General features: G+C 41.9%; 1 protein-coding gene across 11 annotated transcripts in view; it reads left to right on the top strand.

Annotated features, from left to right (window-relative positions):
* Positions 1–15,417, top strand: part of SULF1 (sulfatase 1) — a 182,943-nt gene that overhangs the window by 12,226 nt on the left and 155,300 nt on the right. For 2 of the 11 annotated variants that reach the window (XM_021089267.1, XM_021089259.1), the window contains exon 2: positions 14,146–14,244. The exons of 5 other annotated variants lie outside the window; for them this stretch is intronic. The gene's annotated coding sequence lies outside the window, so the exon portion shown is untranslated. Of the gene's footprint in view, positions 1–13,760; positions 14,245–15,417 lie in introns of those variants that run through there. 4 more of the 11 variants (XR_002343269.1, XM_021089263.1, XM_021089262.1 and 1 more) reach the window with 3 other exon arrangements.

Here is a 15,417-nt window from a genome sequence, read left to right as displayed (position 1 = left end):
GTAATTCTCAAGACATCCAGTGCAGTGAAGCAAGGGGAAAAGATAGAATACACAAGAGCCATAGTTAGAGCAATTCATGTCTCTGCAGCAAGCACAAAATTTGGGTTTAGCTACCAAGCCTAACACTAGATTCTTCAGCTGGTATCCACTTAGGTCAATGCGCTCTTGTACTTGCGTGGAAATGAGTGTATGGAACGTATGCTGGATCCCTAAACTCCTTCACCTCAGCCCATCTAAACTCATATTTCAATTCCGGATTCTCCTCCTCCATGTTCAGCTTGTCGACCTGTCTCAGGGGGACAAAGATTTCTTGAATGATAGACACGTGATCTTAGTTAGAAAGGAAAAAGGAAGAAGTAGAGGGGAAAGGGAAAAAAATACCAGTCAGAACATGTTCTGTCCTAGAGTCATGTTTGTTGACACAAAAATAAGGACAGAAAACAGAGGAAATAAGCTTTATGAAACACTTCATGCAGAGCAATTTTTATTCTCATTAGAGGTTTTGCTCCCAAATCAGCAATCCCTTAAGCCACCAGAAGTGGAATTGGAAGTATTCCTGCAATTGCTTCTGCCATTGTTCTGCCTTCGGAAGCTTTGAAAACCCCAGTGCCCTGCCTCACTGGCTTCAGGAAAATCGTGTTTCATGCTGGGCAAGCAATACATTAAAATGTGACTAGCAATGAAGTAAAATTTGCTGAATAGTGGCAGTAGTGTTATACCTAGGAAGAAGAAGCAAGGTGGCACAGTGGAGAAACATTGGATTTTTTGATTTTAGAACTTGACTCCTGTTAATAATGAGACCTGGGGCAAATTAGTTCACCTTTCAGGACCATACCGCCCATTACCTCTTTACCTTTATTCTGCTGTTCCCTCCATCTAAATTCCATCATTCTCCTAAACTGGCACTCTGCTCTTCCCTTAAGACCAGTCTACATAAAGAAAATATTCTCCTTGAGACTAAAAAGGATGGTGGGAGGAACGGGGAAGGACTTGAATCCAGTTCTGCATCACCACTTGCTTCTAAACAGAGCTCTCTTTCTTATTCCCATTCAGCTGACATGTCACTCTGAAACCAATCCTCCTCTAGCACTGTTTTCATCACACCCTTCCACGGCTCTAAAACATCCATCTTCTGATTTTCTGCAGCATCCAGTCTCAATAAAGTGCCAGCCTTTAAGGTCCTGCAACATCTTTTCCACCAAAGCCATCCCTCTTCCTCTCTGCACATTTTGTTCTTCACTAAACTGGTCCAGCATCTCCTAAATTTACATCACTTAGACGTGTGCTACTAAGGATTTGCTCTACTGTGCTCTGGGCCTGGGCTGTTTTCCCATCATGGTTGCAAATGTCTACATCTCACTCATCCTTGAGGAAAAAATGACTCCATCCTCCATGGAACTTTCTTTTCCTAACTATTCCATATATAAATTAACTATTAATCATTTCCTTCTCATAGATGGTCTCTTACTGCTTAAAATGTTGCCATGTAATTTTAGCTCTTAATTAGGTCCCATTTTGCATTCCTTGCTATTCTTCATAAATTTTTAGTATTGCTTCCTCTCTTTATTATTAGGAACATTAAGGTAGAAGTTGAGTTTTTAAACTTCTGCCTCTATCAGGCATCACTTCAAGATGCTGTATCTGATAGATGCCAAAGGTCTTCATTATCTATTCATAGTCAGAATGGTCAAGGACGATTGGGATAGAAAATTGCATTTGAGCCATTGAGAAATTTCAGGAAACTAATCACAAGTAAATCCACAGCTATGTCAGGCAAGTCTTTTGACAATGTGGAAAGCACTATCTCATGTGCCAGTTTTTTGGCTTACATTTTTTTTTTTTCCTTCTTCTGCCTACATCAATCTCCCAGGGCTGCATTTGAGCCAGCTGGATTCCATCCAGAAACAGATTCAAAGAGACAATAGGCCAACTAGAATTCCCATCTTCCTTGATTAGATGTGAAATTGTAGAACTGGGTGTCACTCATATGTCAGCCACTCAGGAGTCTATGTTATCAATTAATTTCTTTTGAGACCTGAACTGAAGAGACTGTGACAATTCTGTTTTTAAAGACCTGGAAAAGTATGGCTAGACCAGAATTGTAGGGACAGGGTCTAACAGACAGACCTGCCCATCTGAATGAAAATATCCACTCTCTGCTGCCTATCACAAATTAAAATGCCCTGTACACTCCACAGTAAATCATATTGCATTTTTTTTTTTTGGAGTGGGATTTGATTGTAAAAATTCCTTGGTTCAAAATCACATTCTCATTTATAGGACAATTTGCCAGTGAGATAAGAGGCTAGAAGTCACCGAGAAGAAAGGAAATTATGACACATTCTGTCAAAGCTACTACTGGACCTTATTTCTTAGAGTTTTCTTAAATAATCAGAATTCAGGCTAGATTTTTCCAGGAAAGGCATGGAAGATATCATAGAGGCACCGAATATTAGAGACATTATAAGTAAAATCTTGTATTTCAGAGATCATCTAAGTTAAATCCTTTAGTTTACATCTGAGGAAACCGAGGCCTGCCTAGAAATCATAAAACTCACTCTTATTAGAGATAATTTTATAAGTCAGGCTTTACCAAAAAGCTCAAGGCAGTAAAATTCCATCAGGACTAGCAGAAGCTGACCAGGTCAGTTGCACACTGGAGCTAAGGAGAACTCAGAGGTGTGAGCCCATCTCTCCCACGGACCCTTTTGTCCATTCCATCATGAATAATCAGAGACTGCAGAGAATTCTTGGGACCAGAACAAACACCAGCAAGAGCATTTACTCTTTAGAGATGTTCTTTGTAGAAAAATCCATGCTAACAGACACACTCAAGCACTGATCTGAAAGTATGTGGCTTCGCTATGAAGAACCTTGTTTGTAAAGGCATTTTCTTAACCTTTGACAAAAGAATGCTACCCAGGTGATGATGACAATATTGACCCTCACTCCTTCAAACCGTCTTTCCCCTTGAGTTAAAGCTTTGGAACTTGCAACATTTGGGTAAGGAAGACGAGCACGTCATCTCTGCGCACCAGAAAACTGAATCTGAGAGAGGATTCTAGAGAGCAAGGGGAGAAATCAGTCTTAGAACCCATGTCTTGTAACACCTACTTCATGGCTTCATGCTTCAAATGATTCAAAATATATTATGTTAGAGAAGCCTTTGCATTGCAACAGCTGGGCTGTCCCCCAGTGTCATCACCTCAGCGAGAAATAAACATTTGAAATATGTCTTCAGGTACTGGAATTTTCCCAAAAGAAGTATAAGAGCCATATTCTTCATAGCTTAATCAACTACATCAGTGCCTATACCATTATATACTTACATAATTTGTGTTAAAAACTGACTTACTTGTAAAGAAAGTGAAATTAATTATCATTGGGTTGTAAGTATATTTCAGTCATTCATTTAGATGTTTCATCTTGCACTGCAAAGAATAACAATTTAGTAATTCAAAAGAAACATTTAATTTAGAAAGCTTAGGTATGGTTTTGATTTCTTGAAAAAAAATGGTTTTGATTCTAAAACATGTTCTAGAGTTCCTTTTGTAAAAATCTAAAGAAAGCGATTTTGACCTGCAGAGCAGTGAAAGAAATATGTCACAGGAAAATAGTATTTGCATTCAGATTGTGAAGTTATTGGCTATATTTCAATCCATCAGAGAGCTTGGAAACCTGGTTAGAATTAGAAAGAAATCAGACTTACCAGTATTACATCTGCTGAAAGGGAGAATCTTACTTTGAATGTGGAGGGAATTTGGCAGAATAATTATCTGTTTGTCATACAGCTAAACTTTAATTACAGCAAGTGCTGAAAAACAATTCTATGAAAACCTGTGTCTCTGGTCCATAAGAATGCTTTGCTCATGCTATTTACAACTAAGCTTCTACACTGACAACTTCTGTAAAGCATGCTTTCCTATTTCTTCTTTCTATTTCAATGTACCTTTATACTGAGAATAAAACAGGTCTTTTTCACTCCATGAAGGGAGGAGCAGAAGAAATAAAGCTGACCTCTCACCAAATTCTTTGCAGCTCTATTGTTCTGCTATTGAGTAGCAATTGTCCTTAAGTTTCTCTGCCCTTTCCTTCAATGGGCATATAATCTCCACCAAAAGACCACATAAAACAGCAAACTTTTAAGGTAAAAAGCAGCACTAAAAAGAGATGCAAGTCCTTCCAGAAGGAACATCTCTCAAGAGTATTGTTCTCGTTTCTCTCGCTCATCCCAGAGACTCCTATGTTAGCTCCCATCTTCAGCTTCTTATGCACAGACAGTGGACTGACTTAGTTTGGACTCACCTACACTCTGAAGTCCTCTGAAGTTTGATAGAATTTGATTTCTCCCAGCTTATGCAAAACACATATTTTAAATGTATATAACAAATTATGCTTTCAAACATTTCATATGATCTTGACAACCCTGTGGAACATGTGACAGAACCAAGCACCTGTTGTGCTCCTTTTAAAGAATAAGAACAGAGGTATATGCTTAGATAATACACATTGAAAAATATTTAGGGTTGTAAGACCATGATGTACACAACTTTCATCCAATTCAAGGAAAACAAACAAAACTATATATAAATGTACATACATAGAAAGAGAAACTGAGTAACCAATTGACAAAAGAATTGCAGTAAACTGTTAGCAATAGATGAATCTGAGTAAAGGGTATTATTATTCCGGTAACTTTTCTATAAGCTCAATCCTCCAAACCTCAGATTTTGGGGGGGGGGAATTATTTTCAAATACAAACTTTTTAAAAGGTACAGAGATAGGGTGATAAATAATTTGCATATGCTAATAGAGCTAATTGGAATCCAGGTCTTCTATTTCTCCACACTTCCACCAAACCTATAATCTATTTCTGTATAAACTGAAAAGTAATTTCCACTCAAAGTATTTCTGAACCACAGTTACACCTTTTGCCATCCAGTCATCCATAATCAGAGTTTCCCATGATGTTCACTGGGATCCACCTCATTTCCCATAGCTTAGGGAAAACTCATAATTATTATTTAACTATAACTTTTATTTGCATTAACTATTTTTACAACCCTATTTGATTTGATCCTCATAACTCTTTGAATGAAGCAGATAGCACAGGCGTTTTTAGACCCATTTTACAAATGAAAAAATAGGCTGCGAAAGTTACCTGTATCATTATTGTTCATGGCTACTAACTGGCAACCCTATTCTACAGAGAGCTACTCGAGTCTTAAAATTTCAGACCAATATTTTCCCCAATATATTCTTTTGACCTTCCAATGCCTTTTCCTACTCCTAATGGCCATATCTGAAACTTCTAGGGCTCATGCTGTATTTACCAAGAGAAAAAAAAATACCATTCTCTTAAAGAACAAGACAAACGACTGAGAAAGATGCCTATGTCTTATTCACTAATAATATACATAATAACTAAAATATATTGAGTTCCTACCTACTGTGTGCAAGTAAGTGCTTTATATACATTGTCTACTTTAATGTCGTCAACATCTCTATGACATGCAATTTGCATGGTCCCCATTATACAAACAAGGAAATGGTCTGAGAGTTGGACTAACTTGACTGATGCGACAGACCTATAGAGGCGAAGGCAGGACCTGGACCACTCCAGACCCCTTACCAGTAATTAAACTGTCCTATTCTACACTTTCCCATTTTACCTTTAAGCTCAGTTGATATTTTAGTCAATTTCTTTCCCATAGTTTAGTGACCTTTAAATTCTGCAATAGAGAGAGTTCTTTCCAGGGACAGCATAGGTTTGAAAAAGCAGGTGCCATATCTCATTTTCATCAGCAGCAGCCCCTGGCACACATTAAGCATTCAGTAAATGTTTGTTAAATGAATAAATGATGTTTGTTAAAACCTTTAAGACATCACGATCCAAATACTTAAACACAAGACCTAAAAATTGAGTTGGTTCATTTTGCCAAAACTCAGCTTTACAGCAAAGCACACAGTTTCTTTTTTTTTTTCCCCAGGGGAAAAAAATGATAATAAAAGAAGGAAACAAATTTTCACCTGAAATTTTTTTAAGTCAGCCCTTGGGTCGTTGAACTGTTCTGTCAATAACCTGACAGATTTTCACTGCCTAGATAACCTTTTTTTGGATAATCAGTTTCTATGATAAAAAAAAAAAATGATTAACAGTCTCACGGCCAGTGGGACTCCATGATTTTTCCCTCTGCTATAACCAGTCAGGATAAAAGATGAACACAGCTGACTTACTCTGTAAGGCGTCCTCGCAGGTGCCGGCTGAGCAATGATGCAGGAAGGGACCAGTCAGGGAAGAAGTGAGAAGTTGGGAAGAAGTGGCAGGATATAGGGGGAACACTTTTCCACCCTCTTGCTTCCAACCCGTGATTCCAGCTGCCCCTCTGTGGTGTCTTCTCAGTCCAGAGTTTCCCATGATGTTCACTGGGATCCATTTTTCCTCTAAGAAGAATATTTAGGTGAACTAAAAGGACCACGTTCTCCTGCCTCCTTGCGTTAATAACACAACCTTTGTCCTACCCTGTTCATTCCAGCCTAGGACACGGGACACCTTAAGTGCATGGCTTAACTTGACTGAGGTCAGGGAATTTCAGGGTAAAAAGTGCATTCATGGAAGTCAATCACATATCGGCTCTCAGAAATCTTGGCACCAGTTTCCAGCATTAAAGCAGTTCCTTTTAGGCGCTGCCCATTATCACTCCTGCTGTCCATCGCCCTTGCCTCAGACTCTGCCTCTTAGCCTCCAGTTCCTCCTACTTAAGCACCTGCCAGCCCTGGACATGGGTTCTTGCAGATTCTGAGAATGAAGCTTTTGTCCTGACTTGGGCTTGGCGCATCGTCTACCAGCTTCCCCTGGAGACTGCAACCCCTGCGGTCACTGTGTCCCTATACCTCCTGCTTTCTCCTCATCCTCTCTGTCCAGTCTGCGCTCCTAGGCTTTGTCCAGACTCTGCTCTCAAGTACGTTTTTGCATTTGCCATGTATTCCTCTACCTGTTCATGAAAAGCCTGGAGGAGACAAACTGGATTAGGCACTACTGAATTTCTCGGGTGATATTCTCTCAATTCATTTTTCCAATGTCTCTCTAATCCACTGTTTTTTACTTTTAATTTTTTTGGTCTTTATCCATGGCATATGGAAGTTTCCAGGCTAGGGGTCCAATCAGAGCTGTAGCTGCTGGCCTACACCACAGCCACAGCAATGCCAAATCCAAGCTGCGTCTGCCACCTACACCACAGCTCATGGCAACACCAGATCCTTGACCCACTGAGCAAGGCCAGGGATCGAACCTGTGTCCTCATGGATACCAGTTGGGTTCTTTATCACTGAGCTGCACAGGGAACTCCCACTGTTTTTGCTTTGTTTTGTTTTGTTTTGTTTTAGCAAAAGCTTTCTTGGGGTCTGACACCAATCTTAACATCTCGAGTTTACCTAATCCCATGAATAACTGTTTATCCCCGGGACTGAAGTCACAACAATAGCATTCAGGTTATTAGTAATAATTATCAATCACCATCCTTTTTAAAGAGATCCTTATTACCTCCTTATATCATTTAATATTTATATTTAAATACAGAAACCTAGGCAGCTGTCGTCAAGGTCACCGCTTGGTTCATGTTCACTAGAAAAAGGAATGTTTTTTACTCACTTGGGGCAAATAATACTGAACTAAAGCTTAGGACATGAATCAGAAAAAGAAGGAGAAACGGAATGATATCAAGTACCTGCACATGCTCGACACAGCTATTCCCTTTCAGAAGTGAATAACAGCTATTCTCTGTTATTCTTTTTTTTTTTTTTTTTTTTTTTTTTTGTCTTTTTGCTATTTCGTGGGCCGCTCTCGCGGCATATGGAGGTTCCCAGGCTAGGGGTCGAATCGGAGCTATAGCTGCCAGCCTACGCCAGAGCCACAGCAACGCAGGATCCAAGCCGCGTCTGCGACCTACACCACAGCTCACGGCAACGCCGGATCGTTAACCCACTGAGCAAGGGCAGGGATCGAACCCGCAACCTCATGGTTCCTAGTCGGATTCGTTAACCACTGCGCCACGACGGGAACTCCTCTCTGTTATTCTTGTACTAGTCATTCTAATTAGAAGTTAAATGAACTAGACTAAAAAATAAATACATACCTCTAGTGCTAGATTTGAACCCAAGTCCATTTGTCTTTCAAAATAAATGCTGTCTCTCAAAAGAAAGTTCTACTAAATGCTAAATAGTAAAACCCATCATTAATTACATGGAGGGAGTTTACATTTGCCTGCAATTTACACCTTTTTTCCCCCAGACTAATTAAATTGCCCAGGCCAGTAAAACACTTCTTCCCACAATTTACTAAGCTATTTGGTGAAGAGCTAAATGAAGGTTTGCTATGAAGCTGGCGAGGAAGAGGACTGAGATTCCAATAAAACTTGCTAACTGGTGTTCAACATCGCGCCTGTTAAGAGTGGAATAACTCCAGAATACAGACTGGTCTCTACATCGTTAAGGGCTGGCTTGTCCCGTGGGCTCACGCCCAAGCTGGCGCTGAGAGGGTTGAAACGAACCCCCATGGAAAACACTAGTGGTTATTTAGAATCTAGGGCATCATAATGGTTTCCTTAAGGCGTTATTACTACTGTTGTTCCAAATTAACAAGACATAACGTGTTAGTGTGTTTTCCCTTGATTTACATGCCCTTGCTTCTTAAAAGTCATTTCCAGAAATTCTTAGGAAATGTGAAAGGAATTTATCAAACAAATGTGTTATCTTTTCCTCCAGCGGAATGTCAGATCACGTCTTGAAAGATCCTCTCCAAATTCTTCAGCTCAAACCGATTTTAACAAACTTGAATATACACACCATAATTAGGAAGCCAATTTATTCAGTTCATTTGCATCCGTCTAAATAATTTTTCCTGACAGATGACTTCCGTTCTAAGTACCAAGTACATTTTAATCCTAAGCAGGTTATTGCTGAGGATAAATGATTTCACATTTCTCATAAAGATGCCAGTCATTAAGAATATTAACAGGAATTCTTTCCCCTCGAATAGAAATGAGCTGTCATTTTAGCAATGTTGCTGTGTCAGCCTTTCTATTGTCAAACACAACAAATGATGAGAAAATCAATTTACTCTTTAGAGTTAGTCAAGTGAGGAATTCTTTGAAGTGGGGGTGCAGGGTTTTGCCTGGATTCCATAATCACATAAAAGCAAGCATTGTATATATGTTGGTAAAATATTGTGAAATTAAATGAGGACTGTTTGCTGCCATAGACCTTCCAGACAGAATCTATCTCTGAAAAAGAATTCCCCACTCCTAAAATAGAGGTTTGATGAGCAACAGATGTGGTTTAAATGAACCCTTGTTCAACCGAACTAAGAATACATTTTGATCTGTACTAGGGAGAGAGAGAGGACATGACTCTAAACTCAGCCTGTGTTGAGGTTGGTCATGGGGTTTGAATATATTTATTTATTCCATAAAGCTTCTCTCAAAAGGCAAAATGCAAATGAGCTTTTAATGAATAGCTCCTAATAGCTAGAGGATGTTATACTTGCTGCTTATGAGACAATTTACAATTTTACGTTGTCATCTGAGTGGAGGAAAGCATTTTACCGGGTAGCCACAACCTTTAGCACAGTCTATGTCCTGGCGATGCTTTGTAAGTTCCACAACTCAGTTTCTCCACCCATAAAGGGAAGATTAGATCGTTGTTCAAGAATGACAAGCATTTAATATTTGGAAAAGACTAAATAATGAAGGGCTTGGGTTCTATAGAAATGCTGAGGAGAAAAGAAGATTAATTTCAAGTCAAAATCTACAAATATGACCTTCCTATTGTAAATCTCATGAATAGGGAAAGAAATTACATCGAAGACTTTGTTCCTAGGCCTGAGAATTTGGAAACACATCAATATGGGAATGTTTCAGATGGAAAAAAAAGATCTGTTTATTACAAGCTCTTGTCTGTGGAGATGAGAAAAATTCTTTCTGCTACACTGTCCTGAAAGAATGCAGTTAGTGAAGATTTAAATGACAAGAATGGAAGGGCCATCTTTTGATTCCTTTGCCTTTGGGCAAGTCTACAGTTAAGCCATCTCAGGAAAGAGAGCAATGCTGTTGCTCCCCAAAATCTCCAGGTGAGAACGATAAAAATGAAAACGAGCAGATGGGAAAGCTCAAGGACCTTGAAATTAATAAAGGTCAGTTCCGGCTGACATAATTTCAGTTAAAATTTATTTCTATTTGCAAATAGCCTGATGCTTAGCACAACTCCAAAGGATGTGATATTTGGCACTAGTTCTCTGAAAATTCCATTTAGTATTAGCATTAATATCTCATCATTGTTTTGTTTGCCTCCTCTTCACCCCATGGGTGAGGGACAGTCCTGCCCTAGGGTTCTGGGATGACCAGACACAGGATCTCTAACTTGGGACACAGGGGATCAAGAACAGTTTATCAGTCACATAGACTAACAGCCCAGGGGAAGAGAATGCTTCATGCCACATAGGGCAACCCAGAGGCTGCATTCAGGACCAGCGTGAACAAGGAGAGGATGTGGAGAGCAGGCTCTGTGGTAACAAGAGGATGAGGGGCACCCTGGTTCCCAGGGGAGGATGTGATTTGGCTTGTTTCAGAGACTGGGCCGGGTGGGAAGTGGAACCTATTAGGATGAGGACCAGTTGGAGTGCTTCTGTCCTGCCAGAGAGGAACCAGCCAGTGGAGGAGACTTCCCCTCTTGGGTAGGAGCACATGAGATAGAAGTAGGGGAACTCATGGCCCTGTGGGGCCCCATGAGGCTCAAAGATGTCAAGGCAGCATGGGAAGTCTTAGACCTTACAAGCCAGTGGTCCATAAAAGCTATGTCAGCTTCTAGGATGCTCACTTCCCCTTGGCTATACCGAGCCCTCTTAGAGTATCTTGGCCACACCTGCTGTGTCTTGTGTGAAAAGAGTCCCTTTTGATGGAATTGATAAACGTGGGACGTAAACTGTTTTCTAGCAAGAGTTACTCCCAGGCCAAGGCTATATAATTAGCTAGATGATTCATGCAGAAGTATCCTCTGCAATTCGCTTTGATTTGAATGAGAAGAGGATGAGAGGCCTAAATCATCCTGACAAATTGCATATTAACTCCTCCCTTGACTTCATTTGCCACGAGGTGAAATGGTCACCAACTTTAGACTTAGAACCAAAGAGACAAAAGGTGGTCTAGTTAGCCGAAGTGAAGGGTATTGCCTGTCTTCAGTTTTCCAGAAGAATACTGTCAGGAAATACAGTAGGTCAGATCCTTCCTCATTTGCCCTGAAATGTAACAGCTGAGAAGATAAAGGACCCAAGAGGCCCGGGGTTTCAGGCAGAACTTGGACATCTGAAGTTAACGCTAGGCCTGTTATAAAATCTTGGCTAAGGCATTTAATCTCTCTGGACCTTAAGTTCTGTACCTTTTTAGTGAAGAAGTTAAACTAGATCCAAGGGTTGCAAAATAATTTTTTTTCCATAGCAAACAAAATTTTAAGCAAAGTCTAAAATCACTCTATAAAACAGATGGAAATCAAACTTCTTTGTTTGAATTCAGTGAATGGTGCCCAAACCCAGTTGACTTGGTCTCCTCCTCTTATCTGCTCCCTCTCTATCCTCTCCCACCCTCAAAGCACTTCCTCGGAAGCCTAGTGCTCCTTGGAACCCAGTTTGAAAACCAGCAGATGTGCTACTATTTGAGGTTTCTGCCAGTTTTCAGCAGAATGGAAAAATCATAGATGAGACAAAGAGACTGAGATTCACATCCTATTTCTGTCACTTCCTAAGCTGTATGACCAGTTTTCCCATCTGTAAAATGGAGATTATTTTTACAAATAACTCTATTTTAGGCCAATTGCTGTGTTGAGAATGCATGCAGAGCATCTTTCAGCGCCTGAATCCTAACTGGGATGCATAGTAGTGATCCTAAAAGTTACGGCTCTAACTTGGGCAGAACAAAATGAGGGAAGATGGTATACTTGACTACTCAATTTCAACCAAACCTCTGTCTTTCCTGAAGCCCAACCCTCAAGAACGCAAGGCCAAAATTCCTCTTTAGAACCCGAATTGGTTTTTATTGTTCCAAACTAGCAGAGGCGGCAACAGTCTTCTAATTCACTGAACATTCTGTGTGCCAGGGAGAGCATGCCCCACAGCCCAAGTCTCTGAAATGACACCACGGTTGATCCAGCCCCCACAGATGGCCTTTAAAGCACCTTGCTTGTACCAAAGAATCACAGGGGAATGTCATTAGGAACCCTTGAACACCAAGCCACAGAAAATCAGTACCTGACAGCTTGGTTCTGTTCTTCACTCAGATCATAAAACAATTCACTGGAAAGCTATTGTTCTCCTGTCGAGCTGCTGTTGTGATAGTCTGCATTCCTTCCACAGTGGAGGAGTTCCCTCATAAAATGCATCCCAGAAGTCTGGGATTTCTGAAAAATCTCACCTTTGGGGAACTTTCTTAGCATGCTATTAAGGAAGGTCCACCTAGGACTTCTGCTGTGCAGGAAGAGGAGCTCAGTAGATGCCAGTGTGCCCGGCACCCTCAGCAACACACGTCCCACCCCAAAGAAACCTGACTCAAGTAAACTTTAGACCACCCTCTCCACACTCTACAAAGTTTTTTTTTTTTTTTTTTTTTTTTTTTTTAATTTATAAAAAGTTCCCAACATACCCGTAAGGAAAGGTGAGCACAGACCCTCAAGGGCCTACCACACAGCTACAACATCAATACATGTGGCCCCTTCACCTGAGGCCCTGGCGGTGACATGTGGCCCTTTCATTCCAAGACTGATGAGCCAGGTGAGATCAGGTGGGCTGACAGTTAAATGCAGTCCACACTCATTAAGTGCCTCTTGTGGGCCACCCAGAGAGCCACGCAAGGCCCCAGGCTTACAAAGCCAGACAAACGTGAAGAATTGCCATAGAGAAGCAGAGTCCACGGGGAGAAGGGGGAGGCTATTGGAGAAATTGGAGGGGGGAGATGGGATTCGAACTGCACTTTGAAGGAAGGAACAGGGAGTGAGGACATTCCAGGCGCGGGGGGTGGGGGGGGGCGGGATGTGAATAAGGACTGGCAAGGAAAGAACCGAAAGGCCGCCTTTGGAGAATGATTCATATTCAAATGCTCCGGGGTAGGGGTAGGTGAGTGGAGGCGGAGGGAAGTGGGAAATGAGTGCGGAGACAAGCGGAAGGTCAGGATGAGGAAGTGCCTCTCTGGTCGGGGAGCAGGGCCGGGAAAGGGGCAGGAAAATAATAATCTAATGAAAACTGGAGCTAGCAGGTTGCGGAGGGCCGGGAGGACTGGTGCTCAGAGTGAACCAGAACTTTCTCAGACCCAAACTGTGGCCTAAAGAACCCTCTGGCTGGGTGTTTGGCTCCCACAGAGATTCAAAATAGAGGATTAAAAGAGAGGCTTCGCCCTGGCCCAGGGAACTCCCTGCCTAAAACCATCGCTAGGAAAGCAAGAGCCCGGGGATAAAGCAAAGAGGCCAAAGCACCTGGTCTGAGCCTAAGAAACATCCGTGTTTACTAAGCACTTGGTCTCTGGAACGCCTGCCTCTCCAAATAACCACATCTTCCTCATCCACTCCATCCCGCCACAGGCGGCTACTGTGCCAGGTGCCGGGTGCTGGGGGGGTGGGGGCAGGAACTGCACGCTGGAAACCCTGCCCCCCCCTTCCCACCTCCTCCCTCCCCAACCTTCCCGCGTCGCCGGCCGGCCAGCTGCAGCTCAGTTTGTTTGCCGAGGTTTGCATGCTCATATTGAGTTGCCTTTTTTTTTTTCTCCCCAGCCAGTTCAGCAGTGTCCCGAAATTCACCCCCAGTGTAACTTCTGCCTCCGCTCCTCCCCTTCTTGGAACTGCCTTTTGTTTGTCTGGCAGCCTTGGTTCTATGGGGGTGTGTGATGATAATACGACGCGGGCTTATATAACCCGCTTCATCTCACAAGCTCTTCGTAGACGGTCCCTAATGCGTCCTCGGGCCGGTGTCAGGCTTGAGCGGCTAAGAGGAAACCCCAACCCGAGACGCCGAGGCCAGCAGGGAGGGCAGTGGGGGTCAGAGGCCGAGCCTTCCCGCGTCCCCGCGCCCCGGAGGTCGGGGAGATAAGGGACAATGACTCTCGCCCCCAGGAGGAGGAAGGAAGTCCCGCTGCCACCTTATCTCTGCTCCTCGGCACGCTCCCAGTTCCCAGGGCTTGTTCTCTAGAGAAGATTTTGAAGGCGGCTTTTGTAAGTATGATGCTCGGCTTTTTCTTTCAAAAGGAAGGAAACAAACTTTCCTACTGCCCTAGTCCATTTCGTTTTACTTATTTCCGAGGATGGGTTCCTGCTTTCAGATGCTCTCAGGATGGAAAGTGCTTCTGGCCAAAGTTTACCCCAATTGAGTCCCTCCTAAAAATTCATAGGAGGGGAAAGAGGTTTCTGTTGATAATTCACTTATAAACAAAACAGCACCCAGAGGAGATGCTGAAATTGCACCTTGGTCCTTCCTGGTGGCATCTGACTGTTCTCCACACATCCACATTTCTCCACCTTGAAAGGAGCCTGGGTTATCCACCTGGCTTGTTTGGCATGGACAAACCATGCTGCAGCTCTGAGCTTCAGTTTCTCAGCTTTCCGTGCTCACAATTTCAGGCAAGTATAATTGTTGGAAGTTTTTCTTCACACTATGAAATAAGTCCCGTGTTTTGATGTAGACTTGAAACCCTGGCTGGCTTGTGTGAACTTTACAAAGCACTGTAACTGCAGTGGGCACTTGGATACTTAAGTTTTTCACTATATAGCTGTGTATGTATTAAAGGAAACTGGACAAGAACTTCTTAAGCACTGGTAAAACCCAAAGCTTTGTTATTGAACTATGGTTCTGTAAAGGATGCTGAATTAACAGAGTATTTTTCTCCAGGGTGATGCCTATGGCTTTGGGAAATTGTCTTTCAACAAAAGGTGAATTTAAAACTCTAGGCTAACACTAAGAAACAATTTCTGAACACTTAGAAAATATGATTTGCTAATTGAATAAGCCAAGAAAATAAAGGTCTGTTTAGGGTAGTTGTTCACTTTGAATTTATAAAACCATGATTATAAGTTGGTACAGTATGATAAATAGAAAATTATTATCTTACTTTCAGGTAAGAAAACTAAGACATATATAAATTGACAGTAATGTAAAAAAGCAAGACCTCTTGCTTTCAGTGCCATAAGTGATATGATTTTTTTTTTTTTTTTTTTTTTTTTTGGTCTTTCTGTCTTTTGAGGGCTGCAGCTGAGGCATATGGAGGTTCCCAGGCCAGGGGTTGAATCAGAGCTGTAGCTGCCGGCCTACACCACAGCCGAAGCAACGCCAGACCCGCGCCATGTCTGCGACCTACGCCACAGCTCATGGCAACGCTGGAGCCTTAACAC

Source organism: Sus scrofa, chromosome 4 (genome assembly GCF_000003025.6).
Source record: "Sus scrofa isolate TJ Tabasco breed Duroc chromosome 4, Sscrofa11.1, whole genome shotgun sequence".
Taxonomy (NCBI): Eukaryota; Metazoa; Chordata; class Mammalia; order Artiodactyla; family Suidae; genus Sus; species Sus scrofa.
The sequence above is the reverse complement of the archived record's forward strand: the minus strand, read 5'-3'. Positions and strand labels throughout refer to the sequence as shown.